Here is a 17,080-nt window from a genome sequence, read left to right as displayed (position 1 = left end):
TCTAGTATAGAGATCTGCCATTCCTTGTTGATCCAGATTCACCAAGACAGATACCTTTATGTCATGAACAGAAGGGAAGTTCCAGAGGATTCTGTAGAGTAACGAAGAATTGGGCTGAGAAACCACCTGAAGGCTAACAGTGCATTGCATGAGATTTCCCACAGTAAAGCTGAGGTGCTTTTTGGTTCAGTAATTAAATATTGAGTTCCCACCCTTTAAATAAGCAGTTCTAGGTTCCTAAGCAATTATTTCACTCTGTAAGTAGCCAGACATGCTAAGTGCCACTTACTGCTGATTGTAACAAAGAAGTAATATGTCAAGGTCTTTCTGTGTTCACACAAGGTAGCTGTGGGGTGTAATAACTTAGCTTCAAAACCACAGACTGCAGAACTGACAAGTTCAACAGCCTTTCCTTTTTTAAGGAAATGAAAACAATGGAAAATATAGTCATCATAACTTAATTTGGTTTATTTTGTTTTCTATAAACTCCCCCTGAAAGACATTTCTATTAATACAGTAAATGTGAACACTGACTTGTTTTTCTAAGCACATCTGAAAGGGCATATTTGAGTCTCATCCCAACTTTGGTCCTTGCTATCTGTGCAGGCTTGGGCAGGTCATCTCCCTGCTGGTCTCAATATCCTCACCTGTAAAATGATTGTAATGATCCCCCTTCCTTCAAGATTCTCTGATTGATAGAATTTTTTCTTTAATTGAAAATTTTAAATATTCCTTGAGTTGGAAGCACTGATCAATAAGTGGATTGCTTAGGGAGGTTGGAACGAATAGATTCAGTCCCAACTTCCTCTTTTAAATTCCCTCTTCTTTTCCTCACTCTTCCTGCAACACTTATTTTTACAGTTGAGTTTTAAAAATAAGTACTATAGAAAATAATTTCTGTAGTGTGGTTTCAGGTTTACAAATTCCTGCAGACAGGCTGGGCTTGCAACCCCATCAGTCGATGGTCAGAGCCCTTTGCTTTTCGAGACCATTTTTAGGTGAGCTTGGCGTGCCTGGATACAGTGTGCAGTGCATTCTTCCTGAATTTTGCAATTCTGGTATCTGGGTGTATTTTCTAGGTGTGGCAGTGCTGAGTATAATCCACCTAGGGTGTGGAAAAAGCCAAGAAAGGGAAATTAAAAGAGGTTCCTATCCAGTCATGTTAATGATCTTCCACTTGTACTATCCTGTGCTTCGTTGTTAACCTTGAAAACATACTTTGTTAGCTGCAAAAATAAACAAAGGGAAACTCAGAAGTGTGTGAGCATGTGTGTGTGTATTTAGAGATAGTTCTCTGGTGAAGAAATGGAATCCTGCTGATTTAAATGGCACAAGATTGTCTTCGTGATAATGAGTCATCATATAATCATAATAGATGGTTGTATAATGGGGTGACCCAGCCAGTTTTTCCAGTGCAAAGACTCAAGGTAATTAACCTGCTATTATCAACTGCTTTTGAGTAAGTTACTTTCAAGAGGAAATACTTAGATTTGAAACATAAACTCTGACTTTCATAAATAAAAGTAAATTGCCAAGTGAGACTTTGAAAGCAAGTTCCTTGTGGATACCCTCTGTTTCCCTATTCTATCCTTCTATATTGGTTAGTCAGTAGATACTGGAGTTGAAATGCTTCAGAGAAAACTTGCATTTCCAAATGCCACCCCACCCAATTTCTAAAGTCAAGCAACACCTCAATGCTTAATCCTTTCTCAATGAAGAAACAACAATAACAACACTAAAGAAAAACTGATTTCAGTGCAGATGTAGAAGACCGTGAGAAATAGACACAAAGGACACTGGCATCTGCATGATCGATTTCATGTTGATAGAATTATCATTGGAATAATATCCTCTTCTGAAGATGTGTAGGTGATAAGAAGTGGGACACATCACCACTGGAGACATCAACATGATTACATGAATTCCTGGCAGATGCCAAACAAAGACAACCGCCTTTATCTCAGAACAGTATATGAGTCATGCAGGACACCTAGGGGCCCTCACTCTGGAGTGATCTTCCTAACAGAGCTACTGTAATTTAGGGAGAGGTGACCTTTCCTCTGGGCTGACACAGCCTCCTCCTACCAAGAGCACCCTGGGCTGGGTGCCCTTGTGCAAAAGGGCACAGCTGCACTATCCTCCCAGGAGCACTGGCTATAAGATTAGGGCATCCAGACACCATGGTGGAACAGTATCTAATCCAAAGACAAACCCCAGGAGGGATGAAAATTACTGCCAGGACTGTTTAAAGAAGTCAGTCAAGTCTTGTTCCTCTTCCCCCACTCCATATATCCCCACATTTACCTCTCCCAAATTGTCTTTTATTGGGTTCAGAAACACAGAGGCATCTTTTTCCATCAATGTCAGGGATTTAAGTACAAGGGTGAATAGACCTCTCCCTGCGTTCTCCAATTTATGACTTTGAAGGGTAAATTCAACATTCAGAAACATCACAAATTCTAAGCTAAGTCAAATGATGTTTATCTTTTTCTGCTGCAAATACACAGTGCCTTAAATGAAACTATGATACATTTTTTTAAAAAAAACAAATACTATGTTGAAGTTTCTCAGTTCAGAATGCAACCTCCATGCTTCCTGATTGCAAAGACTAACAATAAGCCTCTAGCTGCAATTGGCTAATCATTAGCCTAATTGCCCTAGAGGGGCTCGCTGGGAATCTCTGAGTGAGTTGTGTCTTTCACTCTTGGGTAGAGTGGTGCTATCCTTGGACTATAGCAAAGCTGAGCTGTTAAAGGAAAGCCATGTCAAGAAGAGAACCTGCTTCTATGCCATTGTCTGAGTCATCCCAGTTTCAGCTTGTTTGGTACTAAGGAGCTTATGTATCAAACATGCCTGGTTGTTCATGTTCTTTCACTCAACAGTTTTTTTGTTCTAAGAAGACGTTAGAAGAATTTTCAGAATATGTAGCTCTGTAATCCAAGGGATGCATTTGGAAAAAAAGGCAGCTCTGTATGTTCTCACCAAGGGAGACTGTTTGCATAGCCTGTCCGTTAGCAGGTGATCAATGAAAAAGGCACTACTTAGGCCCTAGTGTTTACTTTGGTAACAGAGCAGCCCAATCCTTCCTCTCAACCTGGGGGTGAGTGAGTCATCACAGCACGGGTTAGGACTAGCAGACAAGGTATAAACAACTTCGGCATTCTAAAACACAGATACATTCTCCTGAAAAACCATTTGCACGAAATGAAGAAGTTTCAAAAACAAGCAAACTAATTATCTTCAAAGAAGCTTTGTGAGCTTATATTCAGTGCTGAGCTGAGATTTAACTTAGGTTCTTATTTGCAGGAGTTAACTGATAGGAACCCTCTCTTTCTTTGGAATCCTACAAATGTCTTTAAGATTTCTGTAAAAAAAAAAAAAAGCCACCATTAGAATAATCATCTAGATTTTCCCTAGAGAAATACATACCAATAATTCAAAAGAAAAGCCATGTTCCATATATATGTGTGTGTGTGTATATATATATATATATATATTTTTTTTTTTTTGAGACAAAGTCTTATTCTGTCACCCAGGCTGGAGTGCAGTGGCATGATCAGGGTCACTGCAGCCTCGACTGCCCAGGCTCAGGTGGTCTTCCCATCTCAGCCTCCCCGGTAGCTGAGACTACAGGTGCACACCACCACACCCAACTTTTTTTTCCTGTATTTTTTTGTAGATATATTATGATCCCCATTTTAGAGTTAGGGATACTGAGCCTTGGAGAGGTTACTGACTTTCAAAGTAAATAATGAAGTTATAATTCGAAGCCAGGTTGGTTTAAATACAAAGTCCATCCTCTTAACCACTACGCAAATACATTTGGGAAATACAGAAGTAGACATGGTTTAAGGGTTTTTATTTTTGCTTTTTGTTTTTTATTACTGTACAAATTGCAGAACCATTAATATGCTGAAATGAATTATAATCATCAAGCAGAACTCTTCCTGTTTTTTAACGGTACATTGCTTTAATTTGGATTCCTGAACAGGGACTTGGGAGTAGGTGATTTAATAGGAGGTGATCCCCGGATGTACAAATGAAGAGATGAGGAGAGTAGGGCAGTTTAAGAGAAAAAAGAATCAAATGTGTGTGTTTATAATCAGATCACTGCCATGGGCTCCTGGGGACCTCTAAAGAGCTCTGTAGAATGTACCTCAAAATAGTTCTGCTTGAAGACAGGGAGACTGGATTTTTATCCAACAGCTGCTGGGTTTTTTGTTTGTTTTTTATGAGACAGAATCTCCCTCTGTTGCCCAGGCTGGAGTGCAGTGGCACAATCTTGGCTCACTGCAACCTCCGCCTCCTGGGTTCAAGCGATTCTCATGCCTCAGCCTCCCAAGTAGCTGGGATGACAGGTGCAAGCCACAACACCAGGCTAATTTTTGTATTTTTAGTAGAGATGGGGTTTCACCATGTTGGCCAGGCTGGTCTTGAACTCCTAACCTCAAGTGATCCACCCACCTTGGCCTCTCAAAGTATTGGGATTACAGGTATGAGTCACTGCACTCGGCCATGACTGCTATTTTCCATTGTTAAATTTGCTCACAAGGGTTTAAATTCCCAGCACATCTGGGTTGCCCTGTGTGCAGGATGAGATAGCTCCTATGACGCCAGGTAAAACTCTCAGGCCAAGAAGCAAAAAGACAGCTGCTCAGGGTGGGAAGTTGTCAGTATGCATGGGAACTTTACTGTAGTTGCAGGTTCAATTAGACATAGGTCAAGGACGCATGATGGAACATCAACATTGTCTGCCACAGTCCACCACTCCTGGATGTGTATAGATCAGCTCTGGCTTACACTGAGTAGGCTCTGATGTTGATGTTGCAATGTATTATAGTCACGGGCCATAGTCTCTAAAGTATAATTAAATGGCAGGAGGGTTGGTGAAACAAATTGCGGTTCACATAGCTACAGCAATTGCTGAGGCTTTACTTAATCTTTTGTACAGCAACTATATCCCCTTGTGATAATCAAGATTAATTAACTCACCAGAATATTAACTCTGATTTTTGACCAGTTGGTCTACCTTCATGAGGAATTTCAAATGACAAGTGGCAGTAGCTTTAGGTTCAGTGGAATCTTTATTATGTTTCCTGGTAGAAGCATTTCTACCACTCTTGGGGACCTAGATCTCTAATTCTGCAGAGCCTAAATGTTCTATTAGAGTGATCATAAATTCCCTCAAATAAGACAGTGGAAGCGATGGTACAAGGGGTTGATCTTCAGCTCTGAAGGGTGTTGTCTGTGAGCTGGTACCTCTGTTGAGCCTGTAAGAGGCTGTTTTAATGTTTTATCAGTCTGACAGTTTCTGGGAGATGCAGTATATGAAAAAGCCAGTGGATCCCATGGTCATGTGCCCATTGTCATAATACAGGATCTCATGTCAATAACTCAAGGACTCCATGAGTCCTCATATAGTGGGGCTTACAGAAGTAAGAGAAGCAACTCTCTTAAAGTCCCTGGCTGAGCCTGAGAATTAAATTGACATAAGATAGATTAACAGGGAAAAAGCATACAGATTTAATGAATGTTTTACATGTCATGGGAGTCCCCATAAGGAAATGAAGACCCATAAACTGGCAAAGCCTAAAAGCTTTTGTACGAGGTTGGATAAAGTGAGGCAATTGTGGAGGAGTAACTAAACTATGTGGGGAGGCTAAAGAAAGATAAGTATTATTTTAATAACATTTGTTTGTACAGAATTCTCTCAGTTAGGACTCCCCCTTGAAGGATATTTCTTTTCTCCTGGTACAAGGACATCTTTCACATGGCAGTTTTTTTTTTTTTTAATCTCCTGTTTTGGGGAAGAAAAGAAGAAATTAGCATGTCCTTGCATCTGCTTTTTTTCAAGTGCCTTTAGCTCAAAATAATCCTTATGCCAAAGTGGCATATTATGGGGTGGCAGAGGGGAAACTGAAATAAACATCAACCCCATAGGATGAATTACTGCCCCCTCCAGGCTGGAAGGGTCTGATGTAATCAACTTGTCTGTAAGTGGGTGGTTTATTTATTTAGTTATTTTGAGGGGTGGTTTATTTTACCAACCCATCCCCCAATCGAATATCCTCAAGATCCACTTCCATATATGTTTTCTCCGTTCCTACTGGATATGTTATCCAGCTCTTCCTACTGGATATATTATCCAGCTCTTTCTATTTATCCAGAAATAGATAATCTATTTCTTCCTGTAGCATGGACTGTACTTCTCCATCCAGGATATTCTGGGACCTCAGCCTAGCTATGGATCTAGAAGCAATAAGGGAAGGAGCAATGAGGAGGACACAAATTACCTTGTGGAACATCTGCTCCAGATCAGGCCTTGGCATGGTTTCAGGCAATGGGAGTTTGCTCTCTTTTACTAAGGAGGAGGAAGCCATTTAGCCAGCCTGGAGCTTTCCACCCAGATGTCCCCATCCCAGGTTGTAGCATTTAACTCTTTCCTTATAGGGCCTGATTTTTAATGTGGAAGACCTCCTGACACTGTGCATTCAGCCTCTTTTGTAGGTCTATTATCCTTATATCAAGTCCTATACCTGATTACCAGCATTCTTCCCTACAGCTGCAGGAGGTAATGGTCTGTTTAAATGCATCCATGGAGGACCTCTGCCTTTCACAGTGTGCCACAGTGAGCTGATGCTTGGTTGACCTGAGTCTTTTATTCACTTTTATAGCAACTCCACAGTCCTTGCCATTACCATTGCCCCCATATCTTTCAAGTGCTATAGAGATCACATAAGCTGGTGCTTCCTTTTCTACCCCAATCCATCCCTGGTGAGCATTTCAGTGATTGTGATGCCACAGCCTCCAGTTTTCACAGCTACATTCACCAGCAAGAGGGCAGCTCATGTTAGCATCTGACTGGAGTGAGCCAACTGCAGGATCAATCCTGAGATTACTTCTGGAACCACTTGTCTATATTGGATTTTCTCCCAAAGCAGAACCTGAGGCAAGGATAGTATGTCGCTGGCAATATTGGGAGGTAATCCCGGGAATTCAGATGAGAGGTGAGGAAATTGATAGACGTAGGAAAGGGGGAAAAGCCAATACAGTGTGTGTTAATGAGTTGATTGCTCCTGTGGACAACTGGGGCTCAATCCTGCTAGGGAGTCCCTGAGCAACCGTGTAGAACTGTCTCATGAGATATGCAGAAGCTGGAGCCCTTATCAACTGCCCTCTGTCCCGTAATGGTTTAGTTCTCCTAGGGCATCAAATTCTCAGCACTTCAAAGGGGTCCCATGCATGGGCTGAGCAAGATGCTCAAATCCTGTAGGCAAAGAGTCAGAGTCATAGTTGCCTGGAGAGTGTGTAGGAGCTGTCCACTACAGTCTTGGGGTCTCAGACGTGGGCCAAGAGGTTTAAGAGGCTAAGAGGAGGCCAGGCACGGTGGCTCATGCCTGTAATCCCAGCACTTTGGGAGGCCAAGATGGGCGGATCACAAGTTTAGGAGTTCGAGACCAGCCAGCCCAATATGGTGAAACCCCATCTCTACTAAAAATACAAAAATTAGCCGGGAGTAGTGGCACCTGCCTGTAGTCCCAACTACTTGGGAGGCTGAGGCGGAAGAATCGTTTGAACCCGGGAGGCGGAAGTTGCAGTGAGTTGAGATGGTGCCACTGCACTCCAGCCTGGGAGAGAGAGTGAGACTCCATCTCAAAAAAAAAAAAAAAAAAAAAAAGAGGATAAGAGGATAAAATTACAACTCAATAATGTGGCTTACAAACCCTCCATGACCTGACCCCATGTGCTTTTCTAGACCTATTTCTTCAAATTCTCACTCCTCTCCCAACCACTGCCTTGTCCTCTACACACACACACACACATACACGCACACACACACACACACACACACACACACACACACATACACACACACACAGAGTCATGCACACATGCAATTACTGCATTCTACATTCTGGCTATAGCCAACTTTTTGCATTTGCTTGGTATTTCATTTCTCCATGCTTCCTCTTTTTTTCTGCCACGAATGAGCTTCCATGTACTGTTTTTGCCTATCAAAAACTTTCTAGGATAGTGGTGATGGTTGCACATTACTGTGAGTATAATTGATGCCACTGGAAACTACTTAAAAGTGGTTAAAATGGTAAATTTTAGCTTATTTATATTTTACCACAATAAAGATATTAAATCATTTAACATTAAAAATAAAATATTTAAAACAGAATTATTTTATATTTCTATATTTATATGTGAATATTAATTTTTTTCCATGAGGGTATAGGAAACAGGTTTTTTTTCTTTTCAACTTTGATTTTAAATCCAGGGGTACTTGTGCAGGATGTGCAGGTTTGTTACATAGGTAAATGTGTGTCATGGTAGTTTGCTGCACAGATCATCCCATCACCTAGGTATTAAGCCCAGCATCCATTAGCTATTCTTCCTGATGCTCTCCCACCCCCCTTCCCCTGACCCCGACAGGCCCGTGTGTGTTGCTCCCCACCATTTGTTCGTGTGTTGTCATCATTCAACTCCCACTTATAAATGAGATCATGTAGTTTTTAGTTTTCTGTCCCTGCATTAGTTTGCTGAGGATAATGGCTCCAACTCTGTCCATGTCCCTGCAAAGGACATGATCCCATTCCTTTTTATGTCTGCATAGTATTCCATGTCATGTATATGTACCACATTTTCTTTATCTAGTTTATCATTGATGGGCATTTCAGTTGATTCCATGTCTTTGCTATTGTGAATAGTGCTGCAAGGAATATACACTTGGTTGTATCTTTATAATGATTTATATCCCTTTGGGTATACATCCAATAATGGGATTACTGAGTCAAATTGTATTTCTGCCTCTAGGTCTTTAGGTTTTTTTTTCTTTTGAGACGAAGTCTTGCTCTGCCACCCAGGCTGGAGTGCAGTAGCATGATCTCAGCTCACTGCAACCTCCATTTCTGCGGTTCAAGCAATTCTCCTGCCTCAGACCCCTGAGTACTTGGTTTTCCCAGCACTGTTTATTAAGCAGGGATCCCTTTCCTCATTGTTTGTTTTTGTCAGGTTTGTTGAAGATCAGATGGTTGTAGGTGTGTGGTCTCATTTCTGAGGTCTCTGTCCTGTTCCATTGGTCTATGTGTCTGTTATACCACTACCGTGCTGTTTTGGTCACTGTAACCTTGTGGTATAGTTTGAAGTTGGATTGCGTGATGTCTCCAGCTTTGCTCTTTTTGTTAGGATTCTCTTAGCTATTCAGGCTCTTTTTTGCTTCAATATGAATTTTAAAATAGTTTTCTCTAATTGTATGAAGAATGTCAATGGTAGTTTAATAGGAACAGCATTGAATCTATAAATTACTTTGGGCAGTATTGTCATTTTCACAATATTGATTTTTCCTATCCATGAGCATGGAATGTTTTTCCATTTGTTTATATCCTCTCTGATTTCCTCAAGCAGTGACTTGTAACTCTCCTTGAAGAGATCCTTCACTTCCCTAGGTTTATTCCTGGGTATTTTATTCTTTTTGTAGCAATTGTGAATGGGAGTTCATTCATGATTTGGCTCTCTGCTTGCCTGTTGTTGGTGTATAAGAATGCTAGTGATTTTTGCACTTGATTTTTGTATGCTGAGACTTTGCTGAATTGTTTATCAGCTTAAGAAGCTTTTGGGCTGAGACTATAGAGTTTTCTAGATATAGGATCATGTCATCTGCAAATAAAGATAATTTGATTTCCTCTTTTCCTATTTGAATATGCTTTATTTCTTTCTCTTGCCTGACTGCCCTGGCCAGAACTTCCAATGCTATGTTGAATAGGAGTGGTGAGAGAGGGCATCTTTTTCTTGTGCTTATTTTTAAAGAGAATGCTTCTAGCTTTTGACCATTCAGTATGATATTGGCTGTGGGTTTGTCATAGATGGCTCTCCCTATTTTGAGGTATGTTTCTTCAATACCTAGTTTATTGAGAGTTTTTAACATGAAAGAATGTTGAATTTTATCAGAGGCCTTTTCTGCATCTATTGAGATAATCATGTGGTTTTTGTCTTTAGTTCTGTTTATGTGATGAATCACGTTTATTGATGTGTGTTTGTTGAACCAGCCTTGCATCCTGGGATGAAGCCAACTTGATTGTGGTGGATAAGCTTTTCGATGTGCTGCTGGATTCAGTTTGCTAGTATTTTACTAAGGATTTTTGCATAGAGATTCATCAAGGATATTGGCCTGAATTTTTTGTTGTTGTTGTATCTCTGCTAGGTTTTAGTATCAGGATGATGCTGGCCCCATAGAATAAGTTAGGGAGGAGTCCCTCCATTTCCATTGTTTGGAATAGCTCCAGCAGAAATGGTACCAGCTCTTCTTTGTACCTCTGGTAGAATTCAGCCGTAAATCCATCTGGTCCTGGGATTTTTTGTTTGTTTGTTTGTTTGTAGGCTATTTATTACTGCCTCAATTTCAGAATTCATTATTGGTCTATTCAGGGATTCAGTTGCTTCCTGATTCAGTCTTGGGAGGGTGTATGTGTCCAGAACTTTATCCATTTATTCTAGATTTTCTAGTTTATGTGTATAGAGGTGTTTATGGTATTCTCTGATGGTTATCTGTATTTCTGTGGGGTCACTGGCGATACCCCATCATTATCATTTCTGATTGTGTCTATTTGATTCTTCTCTCTTTTCTTCTTTATTAGTCTAGTTACTGGCCTATCTCATTTATTATTTTTTTCAAAAAGCCAGCTCCTGGATTCATTGATTTTTTAAAAGGGTTTTTCGTGTCTCTGTCTCCTTCATTTCAGCTCTGATCTTGATTATTTCTTGTCTTCTGCTAGCTTTGGTGTTTGTTTTCTCTTAGTTCTCTAGTTATTTTAGTTGAGATATTAGGTTGTTAACTTGAGATCTTTCTAACTTTTTGATGTGAGCATTTAGTGCTATAAGTTTCCCTCTTAACACTGTGTTAGCTGCATCCCAGAGATTCTGGTATGTTGTCTCTTTGTTCTCATTAGTTCCAAAGAACTTCTTGATTTCTGCCTTAATTTCATTGTTTACCCAAGAATCATTCAAGAGCAGGATGTTCAATTTCTATGCAGTTGTGTGCTTTTGAGTGCATTTCTTGAGTTCTAATTTGATTGTGCTGTGGTCTGAGAGACTGTCATGATTTCAATTCCTTTGCATTTGCTGAGGACTTTTACTTTTGATTATGTCATCAATTTTAGAGTAAGTGCCATATGGTGATGAGAAGAATGTATATTCTTTTGTTTTTTGATAGAGAGTTCTGTAGATATCTATCACGTCTACTTGATCCAGAGCTGAGTTCAGGTCTTGAATATCTTTGTAAATTTTCTGTCTCAATGATCTGTCTCCCACTATTATTGTGTGGGAGTCTAAGTCTCTTTGTAGGTCTCTAAGAACTTGCTTTATGAATCTGGGTGCTCCAGTAAGAGTGCACATATATTTAGCATAATTAGCTCTCCTTGTGGAATTGAACCCATTACCATTATGTAATGTCCTTCTTTGTGTTTTTTGATTTTTTGTTGGTTTAAAGTCTGTTTTGTCAGAAAGTAGGATTGCAACCTCTGGTTTTTTCTGTTTTCCATTTGCTTGGTAAATTTTCCTCCATCCATTTATTTTGAGCCTATGTGTATCTTCGCACATGAGATGAGTCTCTTAAAGATGACATATGGATGGGTTTTGGCTCTTTATCCAGCTTGCCATTCTGTGTCTTTTAATTTGGGCATTTAGCTCATTTACATTTCAGGTTAGTATTGTTATGCGTGAATTTGATCCTGTCATCATGATGCTAGCTGGTTATTTTGCAGACTTGTTCATGTGGTTGCTTCATAGTGTCACTGGTCTGTGTACCTCTGTGTTTTTGTAATGGCTTATAATGGCTTTTCCTTTCCATATTTAGCACTTCTTCCAGGAGCTCTGGCAAGGCAGTCCTGGTAGTGATGAATTTCATCAGCATTTGCTTGTCTGAAAAAGATCTTATTTTGCCTTTGCTTATGAAGCTTAGTTTGGCTGGACATGCAATTCTGGGTTGGAAATTCTTTTTTTCTTTGAGAATGTTGATATTGGCCCCCAATCTCTTCTGGTTTGTAGGATTTCCACTGAGAGTTCTGCTGTTAGTCTGATGGGCTTCCCTTTGTAGGTGACCTGGCCTTTCTCTCTGGCTTCTCTCAACATTTTTTCTTTCATTTCAACCTTGGAGACTCTGATGATTGTGGTCTTGGGGTTGATTTTCTCATAAAGCATCTTAGTGGTGATCTCTGCATTTCCTGAATTTGAATGTTGGCCTGTCTTGCTAGGTTGGGAAAGTTCTCTTGGATGACGTCCTGAAGTATGTTTTCCAACTTGGTTCCACTCTCTCTGTCTCTTTCAGTTACCCCAATTAGTCATAGGTTGTCTCTTTACATAATCCCATATTTCTTGGAGGTTTTTTTCATTCCTTTTCATCCTTTTTTCTCTATTCTTCTGTGCCTGTCTTTTTCAGAAAGATAGTCTTCAAGCTCTGAGATTCTTTCCTCCACTTGGTCTATTCAGCTATTGATACTTGTGATTGTGAAGTTGTGAAGTTCTCAAGTTGTAATTTTCAGCTCTATCAGGTCTGTTATGTTCCTCTCAAAACTGGTTGTTCTGGTATCAGCTATTGTATTATTTTATTATGATTCTTAGCTTCTTTGTATTGGGTTATAACATGCTCCTTTAGCTCAGCAAAGTTCATTATTACCCACCTTCTGAAGCCTACTTCTGTCAACTCAGCTATCTCAGCCTCAGCACAGTTCAGTGCCCTTGCTAAAAAGGTGTTGCAGTCATTTGGAGAAGAGGCACTCTGGTTTTTTGTGTTTTCAGTGTTTTTGCATTGATTGTTTCTCATCTTTGTGGGCTTATCTACCTTCAGTTTTTGAGGTTGTTGACCTTTGGGTTTTTTTTGTGTGTGTGGGATCTTTTTTTTGATGTTGTTGATATTTTCTGATTTTTTTTTTTAACAGCCAGGCCTCTCTACGGTAGGGGTGCTATGGTTTGCTGTGGGTCTACTCCAGACCTTAGTTGCCTCAGTTTTCTTGTACCTGGAGGTATCACCAGTGAAGACTGCAAAACAGCAAAGATAGTAGCCTACTCCTTCCTCTGGAAGCTCCATCTTAGGGTGGTACTGACCTGTTGCTATCCTGAACATTCCTGTAGAAGGTTGCTGGAGACCCCTGTTGGGAAGTCTTACCCACTTAGGAGGAACAGGATCAGGGACCTGCTTAAAGAAATAGTCTGGCTGCTTTTAATAGAGCAGGTGTGCTCAGTTTGGAAGAACTCTTTCTTGTCTGGACTGTTTGTATTCTCTAAAACCAGTAGGTTGGAACAGCTGAGTCTACTGAACCACAGAGATGGTGGCTATCCCTCTACCCAGGAACTCTGTCCCAGGGAAAGATCAGAGCTCTGTCCATAGAACCTGTATTAGTTTGTTCTTATGCTGCTGATAAAGACATACCTGAGACTGGGTAATTTATGAAGAAAAAGAGGTTTAGTGGACTCAGTTCCATGTGGCTGAGGAGGCCTCACAATCATGGTGAAAGGCAAAAGTCACCTCTTAAATGGCAGCAGGCAAGAGAGAATGAGAGCCAAGAGAAAGGGAAACCCCTTATAAAAACATCAGATCTCAGCTGGGTGTGATGGCTCATGCCTGCAATCCCAGCATTTTGGGAGGCCAAGGTGGGAGGATCACCTGAGGCCAGGAGTTCAAGACCAGCCTGGCCAACATAGTGAAACCCCGTCTCTACTAAAAATACAAAAAAAATTAGCCAGGTGTCGTAGTGGGTGCCTGTAATCCCAGCTACTCAGGAGGCTGAGACAGGAGAATAGCTTGAACCTGGGAGGCAGAGGTTGCAGTGAGCCAAGATTGCAGCATTGCACTCCAGCCTGGGCAGCAAGAGTGAAACTCTGTCTAAAAAAAAAAGAAAAAAATTGTATTTCATGAGACTTATTTACTACCAGGAGAACAGTATGGGGAACTGCCCCCATGATTCAATTATCTCTCACCAGTTCCCTCCCACAACATGTAAGAATTATAGGAGCTACAATTCAAGATGAGATTTGGGTGGGGACACATCCAAACCATATCATTCCACCCCTGGCCCCTCTCAAATCTCATGTCTTCACATTTCAAAACCAATCATGCCTTCCCAACAGTTCCCCAAAGTCTTAACTCATTTCAGCGTTAACTTAAATGTCCACAGTCCAAAGTTTCTTCTGAGACAAGGCAAGTCCCTTCTGCCTATGAGCCTGTAAAATCAAAAGCAAGTTAGCTACTTCCTAGATACAATGGGGGTACAAGCATTGGATAAATACACCCATTCCAAATGGGAGAAATTGGCCAAAATGAAGGGGCTAAAGACCCCATGCAAGTCCAAAATCCAGCAGGGCATTCAAATCTTAAAACTCCAAAATGATCTCCTTTGACTCTATGTCTCACATCCAGGTCATGCTGATGCAAGAGGTGGGTTCCCATGGTCTTGGGCAGCTCTGCCCCTGTGGCTTTGCAAGGTACAGCCTCCTTCTGGCTGCTTTCATGAGCTGGCATTGAGTGCCTGCAGCTTTTCCAGGTGTACAATGCAAGCTGTTGGTGGTTCTACCATTCTGGGGTCTGGAGGATGGTGATCCTCTTCTCACAGCTCCATTAGGCAGTAACCCAGTGAAGACTCTGTGTGGGGCCTTCAACCCCACATTTCCCTTCTGCACTGCCCTAGCAGAGGTTCTCTATGAGGGTACTGCCCCTGCAGCAAACTTGTGCCTGGACATCCAGGCATTTCCATACATCCTCTGAAATCTAGGCAAAGGTTCCCAAACCCCAACTCTTGACTTCTGTGCACTCGTGGGCTCAACACCACATGGAAGCTGTCAAGACTTGTGGCTTGCACCCTCTGAAGCCACAGCCTGAGCTATACCTTGGCTCCCTTTTATTTGTATTTTTATATTTCTTTGAGATGGAGTCTTGCTCTGTCACCAGGCTGGAGTGCAATGGCATGATCTTGGCTCACCCCAACGTCTGCCTCCTGGGTTCAAGCAATTCTCCTGCCTCAGCCTCCCAAGTAGCTGGGATTACAGGTGCATGCCACCATGCCTGGCTAATTTTTGTATTTTTAGTAGAGATGAGGTTTCACCATGTTGGCCAGCCTGGTCTCGAACTCCTGACCTCAGGAGATCCACCTGCCTCGGCCTCCCAAAGTGCTGGGATTACAGGTGTAAGCCACTGCACCCAGCCTACTTTGACCCATTTTAGCCATGGCTAGAGTGGCTGGGACGTAAGGCACCAAGTCACTAGGCTGCATATAGCAGGGGGGCCCTGGGCCAGCCCATGAAACCATTTTTTTTCCTCCTAGGCCTCTGAACTTGTGATGGGAGGGGCTGCTGCAAATGTCTCTGACATGCCCTGGAGACATTTTCCCCGTTTTCTTGGTAATTAATATTTGGCTTCTTGTTACTTATGCAAATTTCTGCAGCTGGCTTGAATTTCTCCTTAGAAAATGTTTTTTTTTTTTTCTACCACATATTCAGGCTGTACATGTTCCAAACTTTTATGCTGTTTCCCTTTTAAAACTTAGTGCCTTTAACAGCACCCAAGTCACCTCTTGAATGCTTTGCTCCTTGGAAATTTCTTCTGCCAGATACCCTAAATCATCTCCCTCAAGTTCAAAGTTCCACAAATCTCTAGGGCAGGGGCAAAATGCCACCAGTCTCTTTGCTAAAACATAACAAGAGTCACCTTTATTCCAGTTCCCAACAAGTTTCTCATCTCACTCTGAGGTCACCTTACCTGGATTTTATTGTCCATATTACTATTAGCATTTTGGTCAAAGCCATGTAACAAGCCTCTAGGAAGTTCCAAACTTTCCCACATTTTCCTGTTTTCTTCTGAGACCACCAAACTGTTCCAGCCTCTGCCTGTTACCCAGTTCCAAAGTCACTTCCACATTTTTGGGTATCTTTACAGCACTCCACTTTACAGTACTCCACTCTACCAGTACCAATTTACTATATTAGTCTGTTTTCATGCTGCTGTTAAAGACATATCTGAGACTGGGTTATTTATAGAGAAAAAGAGGCTTAATGGACTTACAGTACTGGGGAGGCCTCACAATCATGGTAGAAGGTGAAAGGCACATCTTACATGGCAGCAGGCAAGAAAGAATGAGAGCCAAGTGAAAGGGGAAACCCCTTATAAACACATCAGCTCTTGTGAGACTTATTTACCACCATGAGAACAGCACGGGGGGGAAACTGCCCCCATGATTCAGTTATCTCCCACCGGGTTCCTCCCACAACATGTAGGAATTATGGGAGCTACAATTCAGGATGAGATTTGGGTGGGGACACAGAACCCTTGCTGGAGTTCTCAATAAATATATAAAAATACAAAATAATTAAATTAAAATATTAAAATAATATTGAAATAGTTTTCACAATAAAATATTAACTTATTTAACATTAAAAATAAAATAATATTTAAACAAATATTTTATATTTTATCTTTATATTTAAATATTGTTTGTAACCTTTAATATTAGATACAAATATAATATGTAAATTTTAACATTAAAATATTTAAAAAACAAAAATAAATATCTTAGAGTCTCTCCCTCCCCCAACCTAAATATTCCCAGCTGTCATTATTTAGATAATGCATCATACTTCCTAACCTACTAGGAAAACTTCTCAAATGAATGAGCCCTTTTTTCCATGTCTTAAATATGAGCAAGATACCATTTTGGGGTTCCCTATCATGAAAGCTAATTTTATGTGTCAACTTCACTGGGTCATGGGGTACCCAGAGAGTTGGTTAAACATTTTTTCTGAATGTGTTTGTGAGGGTGTTTCTGGGTGAAATTTACATTTGAATTGATGGACTGAGTAAAGCAGATTGCTCTGCTCAATGTGAGTGAGCCTCATCCAAATCACTGAAGGCCTGAACAGAACAAAAAAGGTAGAGCAAGGAAGAATTTACTTCTCTGCCTTACTGTCTTTGATCTGAGACATAGGTCTTCTCCTCCCGTAGACTCAGAGTTGAACTTACAGCATTGGTTCTGCTGGGTCTCCAGCTTGCTGACTGCAGATCTTGGAACTTCTCTGCCCCCATAAACACATG

Source organism: Pongo pygmaeus, chromosome 5 (genome assembly GCF_028885625.2).
Source record: "Pongo pygmaeus isolate AG05252 chromosome 5, NHGRI_mPonPyg2-v2.0_pri, whole genome shotgun sequence".
In the NCBI taxonomy this organism is placed as follows: domain Eukaryota; kingdom Metazoa; phylum Chordata; class Mammalia; order Primates; family Hominidae; genus Pongo; species Pongo pygmaeus.
The sequence above is the reverse complement of the archived record's forward strand: the minus strand, read 5'-3'. Positions refer to the sequence as shown.